Source organism: Phyllobates terribilis, unplaced genomic scaffold (assembly GCF_046119375.1).
Source record: "Phyllobates terribilis strain yellow unplaced genomic scaffold, ASM4611937v1 Scaffold_4__5_contigs__length_816908805, whole genome shotgun sequence".
Classification (NCBI taxonomy): domain Eukaryota; kingdom Metazoa; phylum Chordata; class Amphibia; order Anura; family Dendrobatidae; genus Phyllobates; species Phyllobates terribilis.
The window spans coordinates 303,144,435-303,161,687 of record NW_027362764.1 but is presented as its reverse complement, the minus strand read 5'-3'; positions in this window follow the sequence as shown (position 1 = coordinate 303,161,687).

Genomic DNA, 17,253 nt, shown 5'->3' with positions numbered 1-17,253 from the left:
GTGGAGGTTAGTATAGATGGACTAATAGAACAAGTCCCATACATTGCTACAAGCCGAAATATTTTTTCAGAGCTAGATGCAGATAAAAACTATTTTGAATTTGCAACCTGGTGGAGGTTAGTATAGATGGACTAATAGAACAAGTCCCACACACTGCAACAAGACGAAATATTTTTTCAGAACTAGATGCAGATAAAAATTATTTTTAATTTGCAATCTGGTGGAGTTTAGTATACATGGACTAATAGTACAATTCCCACACACTGCTAAAAGCCGAAATATTTTTTCAGAGCTCGAGGCAGATAACAATTATTTTGAATTTGCAACCTGGTGGAGCTTAGTATAAATGGACTAATAGAACAAGTCCCACACACTGCTACAAGCCGAAGGAGAAATATTTTTTCAGAGCTAGATGCAGATAAAAATTATTTTTAATTTGCAACCTGGTCGAGGTTAGTATAGATGAACTAATGGAACAAGTCCCACACATTGCTACAAGCCGAAATATTTTTTCAGAGCTAGATGCAGATAAAAATTATTTTGAATTTGCAACCTGGTGGAGGTTAGTATATATGGACTAATAGAACAGGTCCCACACACTGCTACAAGCCCAAATATTTTTTCAGAGCTAGATGCAGATAAAAATTATTGTGAATTTGCAACCTGGTGGAGGTTAGTATAGATGGACTAATAGAACAAGTCCCACACACTGCTACAAGTCGAAATATTTTTTCAGAGCTAGATGCAGAAAAAAATTATTTTGAATTTGCACCCTGGTGAAGGTTAGTATAGATGGACTAATAGAACAAGTCCCACACACTGCTTTAAGCCGAAATATTTTTTCACAGCTAGATGCAGATAAAAATTATTTTGAATTTGCAACCTGGTGGAGGTTAGTATAGATGGACTAATAGAAAAAGTCCCACACACTGCTACAAGCCGAAATATTTTTTCAGAGCTAGATGCAGATAAAAATTATTTTGAATTTGCAACCTGGTGGAGGTTAGTATAGATGGACTAATAGAAAAAGTCCCACACATTGCTACAAGCCGAAATATTTTTTCAGAGCTAGATGCAGTTAAAAATTATTTTGAATTTTCAACCTGGTGGAGGTTAGTATAAATGGACTATTAGAACAAGTCCCACACACTGCTACGAGCCGAAATATTTTATCAGAGCTAGATGTAGATTAAAATTATTTTGAATTTGCAACCTGGTGGAGGTTAGTATAGATGGACTAATAGAACAAGTCCCACACACTGCTATAAGTCAAATAATTTTTCAGATCTAGATGCAGATAAAAATTATTTTGAATTTGCAACCTGGTGGAGGTTAATATAGATGGACTAATAGAACAAGTCCCACACATTGCTACAAGCCCAAATATTTTTTCAGAGCTAGATGCAGATAAAAATTATTTTGAATTTGTAACCTGGTAGAGGTTAGTATATATGGACTAATAGAACTTGTCCCACACTCTGCTAAAAGCCAAAATATTTTTTCAGAGCTAGATGCAGATAAAAATTATTTTGAATTTGCAACCTGGTGGAGGTTAGTATAGATGGACTAATAGAACAAGTCCCACACACTGCTACAAGCCGAAATATTTTTTCAGAGCTAGATGCAGAAAAAAATTATTTTGAATTTGCAACCTGGTGGAGGTTAGTATAGATGGACTAATAGAACAAGTCCCACACACTGCTGCAAGCCGAAATATTTTTTCAGAGCTAGATGCAGATAAAAATTATTTTGAATTTGCAACCTGGTGGAGGTTAGTATAGATGGACTAATAGAACAAGTCCCACAGACTGCTACAAGTCGAAATATTTTTTCAGAGCTAGATGCAGATAAAAATTATTTTGAATTTGGAACCTGGTGAAGGTTAGTATAGATGGACTAATAGAACAAGTCCCACACACTGCTATAAGCCGAAATATTTTTTCACAGCTAGATGCAGATAAAAATTATTTTGAATTTGCAACCTGGTGGAGGTTAGTATAGTTGGACTAATAGTACAAGTCCCACACACTGCTACAAGCCGAAATATTTTTTCAGAGCTAGATGCAGATAAAAATTATTTTGAATTTACAACCTGGTGGAGGTTAGTATACATGGACTAATAGAACAAGTCCCACACACTGGTACAAGCCGAAATATTTTTTCAGAGCTAGATGCAGTTAAAAATTATTTTGAATTTGCAACCTTGTGGAGGTTAGTATAGATGGACTAATAGAACAAGTCCCACACACTGCTACAAGCCGAAGCCAAAATATTTTTTCAGAGCTAGATGCAGATAAAAATTATTTTGAATTTGCAAGCTGGTGGAGGTTAGTATAGATGGACTAATAGAACAAGTCCCACACATTTCTACAAGCCGAAATATTTTTTCAGAGCTAGATGCAGATAAAAATTATTTTGAATTTGCAAGCTGGTGGAGGTTAGTATAGATGGACTAATAGAACAAGTCCCACAAACTGCTGCAAGCCGAAATATTTTTTCAGAGTTAGATGCAGATAAAAATTATTTTGAATTTGCAACCTGGTGGAGGTTAGTATAGATGGACTAATAGAACTTGTCCCACACTCTGCTAAAAGCCGAAATATTTTTTCAGAGCTAGATGCAGATAAAAATTATTTTGAATTTGCAACCTGGTGGAGGTTAGTGTAGATGGACTAATAGAACAAGTCCCACACACTGCTACAAGCCGAAATATTTTTTCAGAGCTAGATGCAGAAAAAAATTATTTTGAATTTGCAACCTGGTGGAGGTTAGTATAGATGGACTAATAGAACAAGTCCCACACACTGCTGCAAGCCGAAATATTTTTTCAGAGCTAGATGCAGATAAAAATTATTTTGAATTTGCAAACTGGTGGAGGTTAGTATAGATGGACTAATAGAACAAGTCCCACAGACTGCTACAAGTCGAAATATTTTTTCAGAGCTAGATGCAGATAAAAATTATTTTGAATTTGGAACCTGGTGAAGGTTAGTATAGATGGACTAATAGAACAAGTCCCACACACTGCTATAAGCCGAAATATTTTTTCACAGCTAGATGCAGATAAAAATTATTTTGAATTTGCAACCTGGTGGAGGTTAGTATAGTTGGACTAATAGAACAAGTCCCACACACTGCTACAAGCCGAAATATTTTTTCAGAGCTAGATGCAGATAAAAATTATTTTGAATTTACAACCTGGTGGAGGTTAGTATACATGGACTAATAGAACAAGTCCCACACACTGCTACAAGCCGAAATATTTTTTCAGAGCTAGATGCAGTTAAAAATTATTTTGAATTTGCAACCTGGTGGAGGTTAGTATAGATGGACTAATAGAACAAGTCCCACACACTGCTACAAGCCGAAGCCGAAATATTTTTTCAGAGCTAGATGCAGATAAAAATTATTTTGAATTTGCAAGCTAGTGGAGGTTAGTATAGATGGAATAATAGAACAAGTCCCACACATTTCTACAAGCCGAAATATTTTTTCAGAGCTAGATGCAGATAAAAATTATTTTGAATTTGCAACCTGGTGGAGGTTAGTATAGATGGACTAAGAGAACAAGTCCCACACACTGCTACAAGCTGAAATATTTTATTAGAGCTAGATGCAGATAAAAATTATTTTGAATTTGCAACCTGGTGGAGGTTAGTATAGATGGATTAATAGAACAAGACCGACACACTGCTACAAGCCGAAATATTTTTTCAGAGCTAGATGCAGATAAAAATTATTTTGAATTTGCAGCCTGGTGGAGGTTAGTATAGATGGACTAATAGAACAAGTCCCCACACTTCTACGAGCGAAAATATTTTTTCAGAGCTAGATGCAGATAAAATTATTTTGATTTTGCAACCTGGTGGAGGTCAGTATAGATGGACTAATAGAACAAGTCCCACACACTGTTACAAGCCGAAATATTTTTTCAGAGCTAGATGCATATAAAAATAATTTTGAATTTGCAACCTGGTGGAGGTTAGTATAGATGGACTAATAGAACAAGTCCCACACACTTTTACACGACTAAATATTTTTTCAGAGCTAGATGCGGATAAAAATTATATTGAATTTGCAACCTGGTGGAGGTTAGTATAGATGGACTAATAGAACAAGTCCCACACACTGCAACAAGACGAAGGCGAAATATTTTTTCAGAGCTAGATGCAGATAAAAATTATTTTGAATTTGCAACCTGGTGGAGGTTAGTATAGATGGACTAATAGAACAAGTCCCCCACACTGCTATAAGCCAAATTATTTTTTCAGAGCTTGATGCAGATAAAAATTATTTTGAATTTGCAACCTGGTGGAGTTTAATATAAATGGACTAATAGAACAAGTCCCACACATTGCTACAAGCCCAAATATTTTTTCAGAGCTAGATGCAGATAAAAATTATTTTGAATTTGCAACCTGGTAGAGGTTAGTATAGATGGACTAATAGAACTTGTCCCACACTCTGCTAAAGGCCGAAATATTTTTTCAGAGCTAGATGCAGATAAAAATTATTTTGAATTTGCAACCTGGTGGAGGTTAGTATAGATGGACTAATAGAACAAGTCCCACACACTGCTTCAAGCCAAAGCCGAAATATTTTTTCAGAGCTAGATGCAGATAAAATTATTTTGAATTTGCAACCTGGTGAAGGTTAGTATAGATGGACTAATGAACAAGTCCCACACACTGCTACAAGCCGAAATATTTTTTCAGAGCTAGATGCAGATAAAAATTATTTTGAATTTGCAACCTGGTGGAGGTTAGTATAGATGGACTAATAGAACAAGTCCCACACACTGCTACAAGCCGAAATATTTTTTCAGAGCTAGATACAGATAAAAATTATTTTGAATTTGCAACCCAGTGGAGGTTAGTATAGATGGACTAATAGAACAAGTCCCACAAACTGCTACATGCCGAAATATTTTTTCACAGCTAGATGAATATAAAAATTATTTTGAATTTTTCAACCTGGTGGAGGTTAGTATAGATGGACTAATAGAACGAGTCCCACACACTGCTACAAGCCGAATTATTTTTTCAGAGCTAGATGCAGATAAAAATTATTTTGAATTTACAACCTGGTGGAGGTTAGTATAGATGGACTAATGGAACAAGTCCCACACACTGCTACAAGCCGAAATATTTTTTCAGAGCTAGATACAGATAAAAATTATTTTGAATTTGCAACCCAGTGGAGGTTAGTATAGATGGACTAATAGAACAAGTCCCACAAACTGCTACATGCCGAAATATTTTTTCACAGCTAGATGAAGATAAAAATTATTTTGAATTTTTCAACCTGGTGGAGGTTAGTATAGATGGACTAATAGAACGAGTCCCACACACTGCTACAAGCCGAATTATTTTTTCAGAGCTAGATGCAGATAAAAATTATTTTGAATTTACAACCTGGTGGAGGTTAGTATGGATGGACTAATAGAACAAGTCCCACACACTGCTACAAGCCAAAGCAGAAATATTTTTTCAGAGCTAGATGCAGATAAAAATTATTTTGAATTTGCAACCTGGTGGAGATTAGTATAGATGGACTAATAGAACAAGTCCCACACACTGCTACAAGCTGAAGCAGAAATATTTTTTCAGAGCTAGATGCAGATAAAAATTATTTTGAATTTGCAACCTGGTCGAGGTTAGTATAGATGGACTAATGGAACAAGTCCCACACATTGCTACACGCCGAAATATTTTTTCAGAGCTAGATGCAGATAAAAATAATTTTGAATTTGCAACCTGTTGGAGGTTAGTATAGATGGACTAATAGAACAAGTCCCACACACTGCTATAAGCCGAAATATTTTTTCAGAGCTAGATGCAGATAAAAATTATTTTGAATTTGCAACCTGGTGAAGGTTAGTATAGATGGACTAATAGAACAAGTCCCACACACTGCTACAAGCCGAAATATTTTTTCAGAGCTAGATGCAGATAAAAATTATTTTGAATTTACAACCTGGTGGAGGTTAGTATAGATGGACTAATAGAACAAGTCCCACACACTTCCACAAGCCGAAATATTTTTTCAGAGCTAGATGCAGATAAAATTATTTTGATTTTGCAACCTGGTGGAGGTCAGCATAGATGGACTAAAAGAACAAGTCCCACACACTGTTACAAGCCGAAATATTTTTTCAGAGCTAGATGCATATAAAAATAATTTTGAAATTGCAACCTGGTGGAGGTTAGTATAGATGGACTAATAGAACAAGTCCCACACACTACTACAAGCCGAAATATTTTTTCAGAGCTAGATGCAGATAAAAATTATTTTGAATTTGTAACCTGCTGGAGGTTCGTATAGATGGACTAATAGAACAAGTCCCACACACTGCAACAAGTCGAAGGCGAAATATTTTATCAGAGCTAGATGCAGATTAAAATTATTTTGAATTTGCAACCTGGTGGAGGTTAGTATAGATGGACTAATAGAACAAGTCCCACACACTGCTATAAGCCAAATTATTTTTTCAGAGCTAGATGCAGATAAAAATTTTTTTTGAATTTGCAGCCTGGTGGAGGTTAGTATAGATGGACTAATAGAACAACACCCACACACTGCTACAACCCGAAATATTTTTTCAGAGATAGATGCAGATAAAAATTATTTTGAATTTGCAACCTGGTGGAGGTTAGTATAGATGGACTAATAGAACAAGTCCCACACACTTCTACAAGCCGAAATATTTTTTCAGACCTAGATACAGATAAAATTATTATGATTTTGCAACCTGGTGGAGGTCAGCATAGATTGACTAAAAGAACAAGTCCCACACAATGTTACAAGCCGAAATATTTTTTCACAGCTAGATGCATATAAAAATAATTTTGAATTTGCAACCTGGTGGAGGTTAGTATAGATGGACTAATAGAACAAGTCCCACACACTACTACAAGCCGAAATATTTTTTCAGAGCTAGATGCAGATAAAAATTATTTTGAATTTGTAACCTGGTGGAGGTTAGTATAGAAGGACTAATAGAACAAGTCCCACACACTGCAACAAGTCGAAGGCAAAATATTTTATCAGAGCTAGATGCAGATTAAAATTATTTTGAATTTGCAACCTGGTGGAGGTTAGTACAGATGGACTAATAGAACAAGTCCCACACACTGCTATTAGCCAAATTATTTTTTCAGAGCTAGATGCAGATAAAAATTATTTTGAATTTGCAACCTGGTGGATGTTAGTATAGATGGAATAATAGAACAAGTCCCACACACTGCTACAAGCCGAAATATTTTTTCAGAGCTAGATGCAGATAAAAATTATTTTGAATTTGCAACCTGGTGGAGGTTAGTATAGATGGACTAATAGAACAAGTCCCACACACTGCTACAAGCCGAAAATTTTTTCAGAGCTTGATGCAGATAAAAATTATTTTGAATTTGCAACCTGGTGGAGGTTAGTATAGATGGACTAATAGAACAACACCCACACACTGCTACAAGCCGAAATAATTTTTTCAGAGATTGATGCAGATAAAAATTATTTTGAATTTTCAACCTGGTGGAGGTTAGTATAGATGGACTAATAGAACAAGTCCCACACACTTCTACAAGCCAAAATATTTTTTCAGAGCTAGATGCAGATAAAATTATTTTGATTTTGCAACCTGGTGGAGGTCAGCATAGATGGACTAATAGAACAAGTCCCACACACTGTTACAAGGCGAAATATTTTTTCAGAGCTAGATGCATATAAAAATAATTTTGAATTTTCAACCTGGTGGAGGTTAGTATAGATGGACTAATAGAACAAGTCCCACACACTACTACAAGCCGAAATATTTTTTCAGAACTAGATGCAGATAAAAATTATTTTGAATTTGTAACCTGGTGGAGGTTAGTATAGATGGACTAATAGAACAAGTCCCACACACTGCTACAAGCCGAAATATTTTTTCAGAGCTAGATGCAGATAAAAATTATTTTGAATTTGCAACCTGGTGGAGATTAGTATAGATGGACTAATAGAACAAGTCCCACACACTGCTACAAGCCGAAATATTTTTTCAGAGCTAGATGCAGATAAAAATTATTTTGAAATTTCAACCTGGTGGAGGTTAGTATAGATGGACTAATAGAACAAGTCCCACACACTGCTACAAGCCGAAATATTTTTTCAGAGCTAGATGCAGAAAAAAATTATTTTGAATTTGCAACCTGGTGGAGGTTAGTATATATGGACTAACAGAACAAGTCCCACACACTGCTACAAGCCGAAATATTTTTTCAGAGCTAGATGCAGTTAAAAATTATTTTGAATTTGCAACCTGGTGGAGGTTAGTATAGATGGACTAATAGAACAAGTCCCACACACTGCTACAAGCCAAAGCCGAAATATTTTTTCAGAGCTAGATGCAGTTAAAAATTATTTTGAATTTGCAACCTGGTGGAGGTTAGTATAGATGGACTAATAGAGCAAGTCCCACACACTGCTACAAGCCGAAATATTTTTTCAGAGCTAGATGCAGATAAAAATTATTTTGAAATTTCAACCTGGTGGAGGTTAGTATAGATGGACTAATAGAACAAGTCCCACACACTGCTACAAGCCAAAATATTTTTTCAGAGCTAGATGCAGATAAAAATTATTTTGAAATTTCAACCTGGTGGAGGTTAGTATAGATAAACGAATAGAACAAGTCCCACACACTGCTACAAGCCGAAATATTTTTTCAGAGCTAGATGCAGATAAAAATTATTTTGAATTTGCAACCTGGTGGAGATTAGTATAGATGGACTAATAGAACAAGTCCCACACACTGCTACGAGCCGAAATATTTTTTCAGAGCTAGATGCAGATAAAAATTATTTTGAAATTTCAACCTGGTGGAGGTTAGTATAGATGGACTAATAGAACAAGTCCCACACACTGCTACAAGCCGAAATATTTTTTCAGTGCTAGATGCAGAAAAAAATTATTTTGAATTTGCAACCTGGTTTAGGTTAGTATATATGGACTAACAGAACAAGTCCCACACACTGCTACAAGCGAAATATTTTTTCAGAGCTAGATGCAGATAAAAATTATTTTGAATTTGCAACCTGGTGGAGGTTAGTATAGATGGACTAATAGAACAAGTCCCACACACTGCTACAAGCCAAAGCCGAAATATTTTTTCAGAGCAAGATGCAGATAAAAATTATTTTGAATTTGCAACCTGGTGGAGGTTAGTATAGATGGACTAATAGAACAAGTCCCACACACTTCTACGAGCCAAAATATTTTTTCAGAGCTAGATGCCGATAAAATTATTTTGATTTTGCAACCTGGTGGAGGTCAGTATAGAAGGACTAATAGAACAAGTCCCACACACTGTTACAAGCCGAAATATTTTTTCAGAGCTAGATGCATATAAAAATAATTTTGAATTTGCAACCTGGTGGAGGTTAGTATAGATGGACTAATAGAACAAGTACCACACACTTTTACAAGCCGAAATATTTTTTCAGAGCTAGATGCAGATAAAAATTATTTTGAATTTGCAACCTGTTGGAGGTCAGTATAGATGGACTAATAGAACAAGTCCCACACACTGTTACAAGACTAAATATTTTTTCAGAGCTAGATGCGGATAAAAATTATTTTTAATTTGCAACCTGGTGGAGGTTAGTATAGATGGACTATTAGAACAAGTCCCACACACTGCTATAAGCCAAATAATTTTTTCAGAGCTAGATGCAGATAAAAATAATTTTGAATTTGCAACCTGGTGGAGGTTAATATAGATGGACTAATAGAACAAGTCCCACACATTGCTACAAGCCCAAATATTTTTTCAGAGCTAGATGCAGATAAAAATTATTTTGAATTTGCAACCTGGTAGAGGTTAGTATATATGGACAAATAGAACTTGTCCCACACTCTGTTAAAAGCCGAAATATTTTTTCAGAGCTAGATGCAGATAAAAATTATTTTGAATTTGCAACCTGGTGGAGGTTAGTATAGATGGACTAATAGAACAAGTCCCACACACTGCTACAAGCCGAAATATTTTTTCAGAGCTTGATGGAGAAAAAAATTATTTTGAATTTGCAACCTGGTGGAGGTTAGTATAGATGGACTAATAGAACAAGTCCCACACACTGCTGCAAGCCGAAATATTTTTTCAGAGCTAGATGCAGATAAAAATTATTTTGAATTTGCAACCTGGTGGAGGTTAGTATAGATGGACTAATAGAACAAGTCCCACAGACTGCTACAAGTCGAAATATTTTTTCAGAGCTAGATGCAGATAAAAATTATTTTGAATTTGGAACCTGGTGAAGGTTAGTATAGATGGACTAATAGAACAAGTCCCACACACTGCTATAAGCCGAAATATTTTTTCACAGCTAGATGCAGATAAAAATTATTTTGAATTTGCAACCTGGTGGAGGTTAGTATAGTTGGACTAATAGAACAAGCCCCACACACTGCTACAAGCCGATATATTTTTTCAGAGCTAGATGCAGATAAAAATTATTTTGAATTTACAACCTGGTGGAGGTTAATATACATGGACTAATAGAACAAGTCCCACACACTGCTAGAAGCCGAAATATTTTTTCAGAGCTAGATGCAGTTAAAAATTATTTTGAATTTGCAAGCTGGTGGAGGTTAGTATAGATGGACTAATAGAACAAGTCCCACACACTGCTACAAGCCGAAGCCGAAATATTTTTTCAGAGATAGATGCAGATAAAAATTATTTTGAATTTGCAAGCTGGTGGAGGTTAGTATAGATGGACTAATAGAACAAGTCCCACACATTTCTACAAGCCGAAATATTTTTTCAGAGCAAGATGCAGATAAAAATTATTTTGAATTTGCAAGCTGGTGGAGGTTAGTATAGATGTACTAATAGAACAAGTCCCACAAACTGCTGCAAGCCGAAATTTTTTTTCAGAGTTAGATGCAGATAAAAATTATTTTGAATTTGCAACCTGGTGGAGGTTAGTATAGATGGACTAATAGAACAAGTCCCACACACTGCTACAAGCCGAAATATTTTTCAGAGCTTGATGCAGAAAAAAATTATTTTGAATTTGCAACCTGGTGGAGGTTAGTATAGATGGACTAATAGAACAAGTCCCACACACTGCTGCAAGCCGAAATATTTTTTCAGAGCTAGATGCAGATAAAAATTATTTTGAATTTGCAACCTGGTGGAGGTTAGTATAGATGGACTAATAGAACAAGTCCCACAGACTGCTACAAGTCGAAATATTTTTTCAGAGCTAGATGCAGATAAAAATTATTTTGAATTTGGAACCTGGTGAAGGTTAGTATAGATGGACTAATAGAACAAGTCCCACACACTGCTACAAGCCGAAAATTTTTTCAGAGCTTGATGCAGATAAAAATTATTTTGAATTTGCAACCTGGTGGAGGTTAGTATAGATGGACTAATAGAACAACACCCACACACTGCTACAAGCCGAAATAATTTTTTCAGAGATTGATGCAGATAAAAATTATTTTGAATTTTCAACCTGGTGGAGGTTAGTATAGATGGACTAATAGAACAAGTCCCACACACTGTTACAAGGCGAAATATTTTTTCAGAGCTAGATGCATATAAAAATAATTTTGAATTTTCAACCTGGTGGAGGTTAGTATAGATGGACTAATAGAACAAGTCCCACACACTACTACAAGCCGAAATATTTTTTCAGAACTAGATGCAGATAAAAATTATTTTGAATTTGTAACCTGGTGGAGGTTAGTATAGATGGACTAATAGAACAAGTCCCACACACTGCTACAAGCCGAAATATTTTTTCAGAGCTAGATGCAGATAAAAATTATTTTGAATTTGCAACCTGGTGGAGATTAGTATAGATGGACTAATAGAACAAGTCCCACACACTGCTACAAGCCGAAATATTTTTTCAGAGCTAGATGCAGATAAAAATTATTTTGAAATTTCAACCTGGTGGAGGTTAGTATAGATGGACTAATAGAACAAGTCCCACACACTGCTACAAGCCGAAATATTTTTTCAGAGCTAGATGCAGAAAAAAATTATTTTGAATTTGCAACCTGGTGGAGGTTAGTATATATGGACTAACAGAACAAGTCCCACACACTGCTACAAGCCGAAATATTTTTTCAGAGCTAGATGCAGTTAAAAATTATTTTGAATTTGCAACCTGGTGGAGGTTAGTATAGATGGACTAATAGAACAAGTCCCACACACTGCTACAAGCCAAAGCCGAAATATTTTTTCAGAGCTAGATGCAGTTAAAAATTATTTTGAATTTGCAACCTGGTGGAGGTTAGTATAGATGGACTAATAAAGCAAGTCCCACACACTGCTACAAGCCGAAATATTTTTTCAGAGCTAGATGCAGATAAAAATTATTTTGAAATTTCAACCTGGTGGAGGTTAGTATAGATGGACTAATAGAACAAGTCCCACACACTGCTACAAGCCAAAATATTTTTTCAGAGCTAGATGCAGATAAAAATTATTTTGAAATTTCAACCTGGTGGAGGTTAGTATAGATAAACTAATAGAACAAGTCCCACACACTGCTACAAGCCGAAATATTTTTTCAGAGCTAGATGCAGATAAAAATTATTTTGAATTTGCAACCTGGTGGAGATTAGTATAGATGGACTAATAGAACAAGTCCCACACACTGCTACAAGCCGAAATATTTTTTCAGAGCTAGATGCAGATAAAAATTATTTTGAAATTTCAACCTGGTGGAGGTTAGTATAGATGGACTAATAGAACAAGTCCCACACACTGCTACAAGCCGAAATATTTTTTCAGTGCTAGATGCAGAAAAAAATTATTTTGAATTTGCAACCTGGTTTAGGTTAGTATATATGGACTAACAGAACAAGTCCCACACACTGCTACAAGCGAAATATTTTTTCAGAGCTAGATGCAGATAAAAATTATTTTGAATTTGCAACCTGGTGGAGGTTAGTATAGATGGACTAATAGAACAAGTCCCACACACTGCTACAAGCCAAAGCCGAAATATTTTTTCAGAGCAAGATGCAGATAAAAATTATTTTGAATTTGCAACCTGGTGGAGGTTAGTATAGATGGACTAATAGAACAAGTCCCACACACTTCTACGAGCCAAAATATTTTTTCAGAGCTAGATGCCGATAAAATTATTTTGATTTTGCAACCTGGTGGAGGTCAGTATAGAAGGACTAATAGAACAAGTCCCACACACTGTTACAAGCCGAAATATTTTTTCAGAGCTAGATGCATATAAAAATAATTTTGAATTTGCAACCTGGTGGAGGTTAGTATAGATGGACTAATAGAACAAGTACCACACACTTTTACAAGCCGAAATATTTTTTCAGAGCTAGATGCAGATAAAAATTATTTTGAATTTGCAACCTGTTGGAGGTCAGTATAGATGGACTAATAGAACAAGTCCCACACACTGTTACAAGACTAAATATTTTTTCAGAGCTAGATGCGGATAAAAATTATTTTTAATTTGCAACCTGGTGGAGGTTAGTATAGATGGACTATTAGAACAAGTCCCACACACTGCTATAAGCCAAATAATTTTTTCAGAGCTAGATGCAGATAAAAATTATTTTGAATTTGCAACCTGGTGGAGGTTAATATAGATGGACTAATAGAACAAGTCCCACACATTGCTACAAGCCCAAATATTTTTTCAGAGCTAGATGCAGATAAAAATTATTTTGAATTTGCAACCTGGTAGAGGTTAGTATATATGGACAAATAGAACTTGTCCCACACTCTGTTAAAAGCCGAAATATTTTTTCAGAGCTAGATGCAGATAAAAATTATTTTGAATTTGCAACCTGGTGGAGGTTAGTATAGATGGACTAATAGAACAAGTCCCACACACTGCTACAAGCCGAAATATTTTTTCAGAGCTTGATGGAGAAAAAAATTATTTTGAATTTGCAACCTGGTGGAGGTTAGTATAGATGGACTAATAGAACAAGTCCCACACACTGCTGCAAGCCGAAATATTTTTTCAGAGCTAGATGCAGATAAAAATTATTTTGAATTTGCAACCTGGTGGAGGTTAGTATAGATGGACTAATAGAACAAGTCCCACAGACTGCTACAAGTCGAAATATTTTTTCAGAGCTAGATGCAGATAAAAATTATTTTGAATTTGGAACCTGGTGAAGGTTAGTATAGATGGACTAATAGAACAAGTCCCACACACTGCTATAAGCCGAAATATTTTTTCACAGCTAGATGCAGATAAAAATTATTTTGAATTTGCAACCTGGTGGAGGTTAGTATAGTTGGACTAATAGAACAAGCCCCACACACTGCTACAAGCCGATATATTTTTTCAGAGCTAGATGCAGATAAAAATTATTTTGAATTTACAACCTGGTGGAGGTTAATATACATGGACTAATAGAACAAGTCCCACACACTGCTAGAAGCCGAAATATTTTTTCAGAGCTAGATGCAGTTAAAAATTATTTTGAATTTGCAAGCTGGTGGAGGTTAGTATAGATGGACTAATAGAACAAGTCCCACACACTGCTACAAGCCGAAGCCGAAATATTTTTTCAGAGATAGATGCAGATAAAAATTATTTTGAATTTGCAAGCTGGTGGAGGTTAGTATAGATGGACTAATAGAACAAGTCCCACACATTTCTACAAGCCGAAATATTTTTTCAGAGCAAGATGCAGATAAAAATTATTTTGAATTTGCAAGCTGGTGGAGGTTAGTATAGATGTACTAATAGAACAAGTCCCACAAACTGCTGCAAGCCGAAATTTTTTTTCAGAGTTAGATGCAGATAAAAATTATTTTGAATTTGCAACCTGGTGGAGGTTAGTATAGATGGACTAATAGAACAAGTCCCACACACTGCTACAAGCCGAAATATTTTTTCAGAGCTTGATGCAGAAAAAAATTATTTTGAATTTGCAACCTGGTGGAGGTTAGTATAGATGGACTAATAGAACAAGTCCCACACACTGCTGCAAGCCGAAATATTTTTTCAGAGCTAGATGCAGATAAAAATTATTTTGAATTTGCAACCTGGTGGAGGTTAGTATAGATGGACTAATAGAACAAGTCCCACAGACTGCTACAAGTCGAAATATTTTTTCAGAGCTAGATGCAGATAAAAATTATTTTGAATTTGGAACCTGGTGAAGGTTAGTATAGATGGACTAATAGAACAAGTCCCACACACTGCTATAAGCCGAAATATTTTTTCACAGCTAGATGCAGATAAAAATTATTTTGAATTTGCAACCTGGTGGAGGTTAGTATAGTTGGACTAATAGAACAAGCCCCACACACTGCTACAAGCCGATATATTTTTTCAGAGCTAGATGCAGATAAAAATTATTTTGAATTTACAACCTGGTGGAGGTTAGTATACATGGACTAATAGAACAAGTCCCACACACTGCTACAAGCCGAAATATTTTTTCAGAGCTAGATGCAGTTAAAAATTATTTTGAATTTGCAAGCTGGTGGAGGTTAGTATAGATGGACTAATAGAACAAGTCCCACACACTGCTACAAGCCGAAGCCGAAATATTTTTTCAGAGCTAGATGCGGATAAAAATTATTTTTAATTTGCAACCTGGTGGAGGTTTGTATAGATGGACTATTAGAACAAGTCCCACACACTGCTATAAGCCAAATAATTTTTTCAGAGCTAGATGCAGATAAAAATTATTTTGAATTTGCAACCTGGTGGAGGTTAGTATAGATGGACTAATAGAACAAGTCCCACACATTGCTACAAGCCGAAATATTTTTTCAGAGATAGATGCAGTTAAAAATTATTTTGAATTTGCAACCTGGTGGAGGTTAGTATAGATGGACTATTAGAACAAGTCCCACACACTGCTACGAGCCGAAATATTTTATCAGAGCTAGATGTAGATTAAAATTATTTTGAATTTGCAACCTGGTGTAGGTTAGTATAGATGGACTAATAGAACAAGTCCCACACACTGCTATAAGCCAAATAATTTTTTCAGAGCTAGATGCAGATAAAAATTATTTTGAATTTGCAACCTGGTGGAGGTTAATATAGATGGACTAATAGAACAAGTCCCACACATTGCTACAAGCCCAAATATTTTTTCAGAGCTAGATGCAGATAAAAATTATTTTGAATTTGCAACCTGGTAGAGGTTAGTATATATGGACAAATAGAACTTGTCCCACACTCTGTTAAAAGCCGAAATATTTTTTCAGAGCTAGATGCAGATAAAAATTATTTTGAATTTGCAACCTGGTGGAGGTTAGTATAGATGGACTAATAGAACAAGTCCCACACACTGCTACAAGCCGAAATATTTTTTCAGAGCTTGATGGAGAAAAAAATTATTTTGAATTTGCAACCTGGTGGAGGTTAGTATAGATGGACTAATAGAACAAGTCCCACACACTGCTGCAAGCCGAAATATTTTTTCAGAGCTAGATGCAGATAAAAATTATTTTGAATTTGCAACCTGGTGGAGGTTAGTATAGATGGACTAATAGAACAAGTCCAACAGACTGCTACAAGTCGAAATATTTTTTCAGAGCTAGATGCAGATAAAAATTATTTTGAATTTGGAACCTGGTGAAGTTTAGTATAGATGGACTAATAGAACAAGTCCCACACACTGCTATAAGCCGAAATATTTTTTCACAGCTAGATGCAGATAAAAATTATTTTGAATTTGCAACCTGGTGGAGGTTAGTATAGTTGGACTAATAGAACAAGCCCCACACACTGCTACAAGCCGATATATTTTTTCAGAGCTAGATGCAGATAAAAATTATTTTGAATTTACAACCTGGTGGAGGTTAGTATACATGGACTAATAGAACAAGTCCCACACACTGCTACAAGCCGAAATATTTTTTCAGAGCTAGATGCAGTTAAAAATTATTTTGAATTTGCAAGCTGGTGGAGGTTAGTATAGATGGACTAATAGAACAAGTCCCACACACTGCTACAAGCCGAAGCCGAAATATTTTTTCAGAGATAGATGCAGAAAAAAATTATTTTGAATTTGCAAGCTGGTGGAGGTTAGTATAGATGGACTAATAGAACAAGTCCCACACATTTCTACAAGCCGAAATATTTTTTCAGAGCTAGATGCAGATAAAAATTATTTTGAATTTGCAAGCTGGTGGAGGTTAGTATAGATGTACTAATAGAACAAGTCCCACAAACTGCTGCAAGCCGAAATATTTTTTCAGAGTTAGATGCATATAAAAATTATTTTGAATTTGCAACCTGG